The sequence below is a fragment of the Tupaia chinensis genome, unplaced genomic scaffold (genome assembly GCF_000334495.1).
Source record: "Tupaia chinensis unplaced genomic scaffold, TupChi_1.0 Scaffold148049_1, whole genome shotgun sequence".
Taxonomy (NCBI): Eukaryota; Metazoa; Chordata; class Mammalia; order Scandentia; family Tupaiidae; genus Tupaia; species Tupaia belangeri.
In genome coordinates this window covers 1,206,798-1,215,744 of record NW_006207899.1, presented here as the reverse complement: position 1 = coordinate 1,215,744, position 8,947 = coordinate 1,206,798, and the positions used below count along the sequence as shown (strand labels likewise).

Genomic DNA, 8,947 nt, shown 5'->3' with positions numbered 1-8,947 from the left:
AGATAGTCCTCCAGGGTGGCTGTACTTATTTCTTCCTAAGATAGTCATTGATCCCCAGTATCAATGAGTTCTTCCCACCCATGTAATGATAACATTCTTGGAAGGTTGATTTTAAGCCATGCTGGGTAAAAAAATACATATTGGGGGCAAGAACCACTTTTCTCGTTTCCCAATCCTTTCCTCATCTCCTCATTGTGTATCCTTTCTGCTGAGAGCTGTGTGGAAAGCAGGTTGCTGGTCAAATTTAAAAGATGTCACTGGGCCAGCCCTCCAGCATAGTGAGTAAACACTGTACATAGAAAGCCATATCTCCCACATGTCCAACCAGGGTTCAGATACTGGCCCCATGGGTTTGAAAAATACACAAGGCACACGAGCATGCATGCCCAAAATCCTGATGGGAAAGAGAAATGGATGAAAAAGGATTGGACATGACCCCATCCTATGGGAGGAAGGGCGCTTTCTTTTTCTCTCTCTGGTATGCACATGCTCCTGCCGTCTAGCAATTAAAAAATCCATAAATAAAACATGTCACAATCTAGGAATGCAGTTATTATGGATTAAAAAGTTCAACAGAAGACATGATTAGAAAATGTGTTTCTCGGGGCCAGCCAGTGGCATAGTGGTTAAGGTGCTGGACTTCCACATGGTCGACCACAGTTCAAGTCTCGGACCTAGGGTCTTGCTCTCTCAGTATCTCTCTCTCCTTCTCTTATCAAATTAAATAATAATAATAACAAATAAAATTGATTAAATAAATAAATATTTCTTAAAAATAATATGTATTTCTCTTATTTATGCTCCAAATTTCCACACAATAAATTCAACATGATCATAACATAGATTATTGTTTACATTTCCTTTGTACTGTGAATAAAACTTTCACTGCAGCCATTATCAGCGAAGCTCAATAACAACCTCTGAGAGAGTCTTTGAAAGCTGGTTTTCTTGGGCAGTGAGACATACAGAAGGATATGTAAGGCAGATCATGAGGAACGCAACCAGCATGAGATAAATGGAATAAATGTTACTGGGGGTTTCGTGAGGCAAAAAGATTGACATTGTTTTAGTATAAACAGGATCCAAAGAATCTAGGTATTAGGAGTAATAGCACCATTACTACGTTATTTTCAGGGCAGGAATTACTGTACTTAACAACTGAAAACATGAAAAGATAGTGGCTGGATCTCAACTGAAAGAGACCATGCCTGAACACTACGAAGAATCTTCATGGGCTCTTATTGGACGATAAACAAAGACATAAGTACCTCTTCTCTACTTCCTGTTCTAAATCTTCCTTGATACAGCACTATGTATGACCTCATGAATGTTTTAATATATATCTTTTTAAAAAATCATCTTTACATAGACACAGGCCCTCCAAAAAATATATATTTGCCTGGGTTTTGCACACCTCAGGGGAGGCTCTGATTGAGAAAAAAAAACAAAAGAAATTGTAAAGATCTTTTCTCCTCCTCTCTGCATGAAATATACTTCTTTAAAGATGATGACAACATGATTTTTATCTTAATTTCATACAAATTTTGAGGAAGAGGATTAAGGAGCAGGGAGTACATTGTAATTAGCACATCAAAGCCAATGGTATCCCTCCAACACAGACACTGCTAGTGACAGTCTATATAAAGCCTTCAGGCCTTAATAGTTTATCAGCTTCATGGCGATTACCACAAACAGCCCAAAATATTAGAAGCTCTCTGAAGAGTCATAGTGAAATTCAAGTCCTATAGAAAAGGTCTGAAAACTGTGCTCTCACAGTAAAGAAAAAAATGCTTTCTTTTCCAGATGCCACTTGAAGAAATTTAGTCATTACCACAATTGCTACATTTTCAAAGAATCTTTCAAAGATGGGTCTTTTCAGTATCTTACCATTAGCTGAAGCAGCCTTACACTTAAACAGGAGGTAGAGAATTGTAGATGACTAAGCAATTACCACCTTCTTCATTATTGCCTAAATAAAGGCCTGCTAAAATAACAGCATTTCTCACACTTCCCATCTCAGTATTTGGCTCAGAGCTAAAAGAGCATTACATCAAGCAAAACAAACTCTGGATCAGCTGTTTAAAAATGAGGTCTCTCCTGATGAGAAGAGTTAGGAAAAAAATAAATAAATAACATATGTTGATAATTATAGAAATTCATTTGGTAATTTTACAGTTAGACAAACTGTGCAATAAAAAATAGTTAGAGAGGGACCAGACACTTGGAATCCCACAAAGGAGGGTTCTCAGTTCAGGTCTAGAGATCTCCCTTTTAGTATACCAGAATGCACCTGCCCATGATCCAGAGTTAGCTAAGGTTGGGGATGAATTGCAGGATCAAAATACTATTGGCAATAACTTATAACATAAAGAAATAAACTAAAAAGAAAAGAATAGGAATAAAAGGAGAAACAAGCTCTTGTTAATTAGCAAATTCCAGAAGCACCCTACAAATATCATTTCAACAGTGAAATTCTGTTTTAATGTGCTACAAATATATTTATAATGTTTACGCATATGGAGAAGAGGGGAGGGGTGATCATTTTTTTCTATTATTTGTGAAGAAGTAGGGTTGATAAACTAAAAATATCAACCACAAATAATATTTGAATTATAAATACTGCATCAGGCTAAATACTTATTATTTAAATAAGAAAAGGAACTTGAAGAAATGAGAAGTTATGTTTGTTTCTAATAATGAACTTAAAGAATCAAGGATCTACACAAGGGAAGGTAGTTATTAATGAGTTTCTGCACAAAGAGAGGGTGCTATAAGGGCTATGATGTGAGAGGGTAATAAAAGGACAAAGATCTGAGGTGGGTTCTATTTTTATGAGGATATAACAGTGTGAAAAACAGTAGGTAAGATGTCCAAACCTTATTTATATTAGTTGCATGCAAGGGTAGAAAATACTTAAGAAACTATACAGCCAAACTGTCTGTGCTAGGCAGAATAATGCTTTCTTTCCAAAAGATAGCCACATCCAGTCCCCAAAATAACTAAAAATGTTACTTTATGGGAAAAGGAACTTCCTAGATGTGACTAAGACTCTTGAAATGGAGGATAATCCTAGATGATTGGAGTGGCTCCAATGTAATCACGATGCTCTTTTTCAGAGGGAGAAGAAAGTGTCTGGGTAGGAAAGAGCACTAAAGAGACTATGGTGCTGGTTTCCACGATAGAGGAAAGAACCAAGAGCTAAGGAATGTAGGCGGCCCCAGGACGCTAGAAAAGGCAAGAAAACAATTCCTCCCTTGGATTTCCAAAAGGAAAACAGTCCTGCCCAAACCTCGGTTTTAATTCAATAAGATATGGGCTAGATTTCTGACCCTAAAGCTGAAAAATAATACATTTGGGTTGTTTTGAGCAACTAAGTTTGTGGCAATCAGTTACAGCAACAACAGGAAACTAATACACTGCCATTCTGACAGATAGACTAAAGAATAAAATACCCTGCCCAATGTAACAGAGTTGGTAAATGACAGACTAGAGAGAAGATTTAATGCTGAGTGAAACAAGGCAGACTATGAAAGAGAAATAATATATATCCTCATTTAATATATACCAAATGTCTGCATTCTATGACAGAAGCTGAAATATTGGAAAGTATAAAGGCATGGAGAGCAACTGTAGATAGCAGAGACATTGCAGGAGGAGGACTGACAATGGGGGTGGGGTGGGAGGGAGGGAATCAAGGGGAATAAAGAAGAAGCAAACTCATTTAATGAACACAATAATTATCTGGTGATGATAATGTATATGGTAATATCTTTGACTGGACTAATACACAGTGTATTTAAGCTGGGAAAATCCATCTTGTGTCCTGTAACGATGTACAGTGATTAAACGCAAAAATTTAAGAAAATAAAAGGAAAAACAAAAAAGAAATAGCTTCTTGCCCAAAATCTGACTGAGAGAACTGGAATATTGGAGAAATACTTTTGTAGATTGTAAGAACTTACTAAGGAGAACCAATGTGCCCTACACATCTGATTCTAATCCAGTCTGGTCTTTCCATCTGTCATCTATCTGCCTCTTTCACAATTCAACTGGATCTAAGAGGATCTATATAAAGTATAAAAGAATCTCATGGTGAAGAGTTTTTTTTTCTTCTTTTTGCTTCTCTTATACAAGTGGTATCTATAGTAACAAAAATATAAACTACTGTTTTAAATTACTATGATTTAAATGTTCATGTCCCCTGCCCTCCTCCCAAATTCATATGTTGAAATCCTAACCCCAATTTGATGGTATTAAGAGGCATGACTTTGGAGGTGATTAGGTCATGAGCTAGAGCCTATGAATAGGATTAGCACCCTTATAAAAGAGGCTCAAGTCAGCCCCTTCACCCCAAGATGCGGTTCGTGAACCAGAAAGCGTCTCTTGACATAAAATCTGATGGTACCTTGATTTTGAACTGCTGAGCCTCCAGAACTGTGAGAAAAACATTTCTGTTGTTTACAAGCTACCTAGTCTGTAGTTTTATTACAACAGCCCAAACAGAATAAGACAAAATTTAATTATGAGAGATTGAAGATGACATAAATAAAGTAACTATAAACACAAGAATGACACCTACAAAATATGAATGTATTTTATACTCTACAGAAAGTTCCAAGCTTATCACCAAACTATTATCTGCTCCTTCCTTGAGGCAGTAACATTATCTATCAATATCATTTAGCATAGTGTTTGGCAAAGAGTATGCTTGCTAATGTTTGTTGAGGGTTAAAAGAATATAATAGGGTTTCTTAGTATTTTTCTAAAAAAAATAATTTTTATTTTATTTATATTATTTTTAATTTGACCAGAGAGAGAGAATGAGGAAAGAAGCCATCAGTTCTGGGACTTGAACTGTGGTCAGCCATGTGGAAGTCCAACTCTTCAACCACCGTGCCACCTGTTGGCCTTGGCTTTCTTAGTATTTTTACCTGTATTAATTTATTTAATTCTTTATTAAAATATTAAAAGGTATCTATTGGTATAAATACTTCTATTTTACAGATTAAGAAACTAAGGTACAGACAGGTTTGAGAACATGTTAGAGATGTCACCACGGAGATTTGAACCCAGGCATTTAGGCTCCAAAGCCTTCGCTCTTGACTGCTATGTGCTAATACTTTGTATTTTAGGATGTTAGGATATTAAGGTAAAATAAATTCTCAAGAGCCAAAGGACCCACTATTCCCAGTTAGGAAGCAAATCACAAAAAGCGATTTGAAAAATGATGTCCTCCTCCTTATTTTCTTTCATAAAAAATAACTTTTATTTATAGTAATATAGTTTTATATATGGAAAATAAATTGCCTTACTATCATGTGGTTTAAAATTGCAGACTTTTTATAAGCGTATAGTTTAAAAGTTGCACAGCTTAAAACGTCAGTTGTTGCTCTCTGCCTCGACTCCATCCCCAATACTTTAGGCTTATAAGGTTTGAAAGCATTTCGCCACATAAGCAAATTCTAGGTGGATGCCAACCTCTGAGTCATGTGAGAGCATGACCAGAAATGTCTGACAGTCTTCATCAGACCAGGTATCTGATGAAGAGCTATCAGCCAAATCTTAATCAGGCCGTGCTGCAGGTTTTTAACTCTGCGACTTCTCTTTAGCAGCCTGTCTTTGTAATTTGTCACTATATATTTTTCTTATTATGGAAAACACTAGCCTTTCTCTGGGTTCTGAGGAAGTTTATTTTAACATAAAATTCATAGATTTACCCCAGCGATGGACAGCTGTGATTCAATGTCACCTCAGGGTGATGCCATGCGTCTGAGTGGCTAACCACTTCCAAAGTGGGCCTCTGATGGTCACCTCGCCCTTTGATAGGATGATGCCACAGAGGACATTATTTTTCCTGTCAAAATATCTCCATTTTAAGAACTCTGGACACAGTTCTTTCTGGATCTGGAATTTAAAATAATCATGGTTGGCTTAGACTATCATTTTGCTGATCCTTTATGTTCAGTCATGAGGATTGTTTGCTTTTGAAAGGGAAGTAACACCTTAATTTAGAAGAATGAGACTGCAAAGTGGGAACTTCACTTAATCTATCAGTGGGCAGAAAAGAAATTAGGAGGACTCTTTGTCATCTTTGAAAGAAACCTAGCTCTATCGCACACAACGCTAAGCCTCAGAAAAGTGATATGTCATTTACAATACATGGATCCCCCCCAATAACTTAGCCACATTGATTGCACAAAGCAAGACAGCTAATGGAAGTACAATTATTCCTTCAGAGATTCATTTTGTAAATTCTCTTTAAAGCACAAAGGAAGATAATGGATCTTTGAAGTTAAAATCTCTAGCCAGCCTTAGCCCACACTCTGGGAAGCCGATATACTCCATAACGACACTCACACCAAGCTATGCAGAGTGAATGAAGATCTAAATTATTCAAGTTTTCTGTGAGTGCTACTTACTACTGTATCATATTTTGATAGAATTATATTCTGGTGTTGCAGGAAGATTCATATCTTAAAGTAAATTACAAATATGTATGGAGAGTTATGTAAGGAGATATTTAGAGTAGCATTGCTTCCAAAAAAGAAAAAGGCCTAAAAACAATTCAAATGCCCATGAGCAGGAAACTTGAAAAATCCATCCTGTTTTATCTAAGAAATGGAATACTATTTAGCAGTAAAAATGAATCAATTACAGATACATACCACTACATGAATGAATTTCCAATCACTAAGATGAGTGAAAGAAGTCACTAAAGAACACATGCAATTGGATACCATTTGTATAAATACCAAAATAACAATAAAAACGTTTAAATTTGTGTGTGTATGTGTGTGATATATACACATATATATCATAAAACGATCATCAAAAGGCACAAAACTAAAATAGTGCTTACTCCTAATCAATGCAAAAGAAATACAACCTGAGGAAAAGAGGCATGCTGAAGACATCAACTACATTTGTAATATATCATTTCTTAAACTGGGTACTCATGTTATTATTTCTTGTAACTTCCACATATTTGTATATGTAGCATATAAGAAAAATGTTATCATTTAAAAGTTGATGGAACCAACTAGCATGCTTTGTCAAAAACTACCTAAATTTTCACCAAGCATTTTCTTTCTCTCTTGAGCACACAACTGGCCCCCGTCTCTCGGCCTCCTTAGCAGTTAGGTGCTGCCCTGTGATGAGTTCTGGACTGAACACTGTGGACAGGGAGGTATACACCCTGTCCAGGCCTGCTGAGCACCCACCACACCATCTTCATAGTGCATGTGCTGATCCCATGCAGGATGTCCCATTGAGGGTGCTATAGACTGGCAGCAGAACCCCCACTCCTGTCCTGTGCTTAACTGTGTTGTAAACAAAAAATAAAAATTCATGTGATAAGCCACTGAGATTTGTGGGTTGAAATAGGAGATAGCTTACCTTGCTATAAAATGATGACCAGTTAGCCTCTGGTTTCCAAATGAAATTAAGACTCCACAATACAAGCTGAAATCTATTCCAGAGAAACAACTCAAGTTCTCTTTACTGATTAAGAGTATCGAGTTTCACACCCATTCTCTTTAGAGATTAATATCAAGATTCAAACCCATAAAAACCGAAAGAAACTGAGGCAGGAGTTTCCTCCCTTGGAAAACATACAATATTGATTTTTTGATCTGTTTTTTTAATTTTACTTTATTTTAATTTTTAAATTAATTAATTTACATTTATTCACTGAGCATTATCACAGCATACAAAATATAATTTCCCATCCAGAAGATGCTGCATAGTAGCGTAATCATACATGTTACCGTCCATACTTTTCAAGGCTCTTTCAACACCTTCTCTCAGACTGTGTTAAGGACGTAAAATAGGACTCTGCCAAAATATGGGTTAGCTCTTTCCCCTTAAATATACAAAGAGATCTCAGACTTCCTCAAGTTTGCCTTTTAAAAGTCAGTGGTGGGGTCAGCTCTAGGCATGGTGGTTAAGCTGGCTGCATCCCACATGGCTGACTACAAGGTTCAAGTCCCAGACCAGAAGGCCAGAAAAGCATGCCAAGTGCATGTGCTTGTGCACCCAAAATCCTGAAAGGAAGGATAAATGGAGAAGAGACTGTGGCATGAGTATCTCCCATGGAGGGTGCTGTTTCACTTTCTCTGTCTCTCTCTCTGTCTCTGGCATGCACACAAACCTTCTGGAAGACTTTTAAAAAAAAAAAAAAATCAAACAGTGGGCCCAGCAGTAATTCATCAATAGTATTAACTAAGACTCCATCAATAACTGAAACTCATCTCTGCCCTCTAAAAACCCAGTAACAAAAGCCAAAGAGTAAATTCAGAAGAGAAGGGGCTGAAGGACAATTTCTACTTCTCTATCTTTCCTTTTGCTAATGCTTTTAAAAAAATCATCAGTGTTATTTGGAGCTTATTTCAGAATCACTCATTTTAAAAACAATAAAAACTGTTAATGAGCATGTCCTGAGTCCCTACTGGGTATACAATGCTCCAATACACACAAAGGAGGCTGGTGTTGCTTGTGAAACAGGGTCCCCACTTCCAAGTTTCATGAAGAATAAAACATAAACATGTCAACGACTCTATTGGATCAAAGAAAAAAAAATCAATATCCTGTTTCCTTGAACCACAGAACTACTAATTGCCTTTAAGTGGGCAGTATATTCCAGTGAAATAAGAGGAGATAATTACAACAAAAACATTAAACAGATAAGTGGGAAAAGATCTATAGCAACTCTGGAAATAACGGGAGTTGGAAATCATCAGAAAGCACGTCTATAGCTCCCTGTGAACTTTCCTTCCCCAGTAATAAAGGCAACACTAGATTACAACATGCTCATCATCCATTAATACTCATTTAAACAACCCAGGTAGGTGAGTACTAGCAATGTCTCTCTGTTTTAAAATAAAGAAACAGTTTTTTAAAAATAATTATTTATTTAATTTTATTATTATTATTATTATTATTATTATTA

General features: G+C 36.4%; 1 pseudogene; it reads left to right on the top strand.

Annotated features, from left to right (window-relative positions):
* Nucleotides 1-5,507: 5,507 nt before the first annotated feature.
* Nucleotides 5,508-8,947, top strand: part of LOC102491195 (ADP/ATP translocase 3-like) — a 15,685-nt pseudogene continuing 12,245 nt past the window's right edge.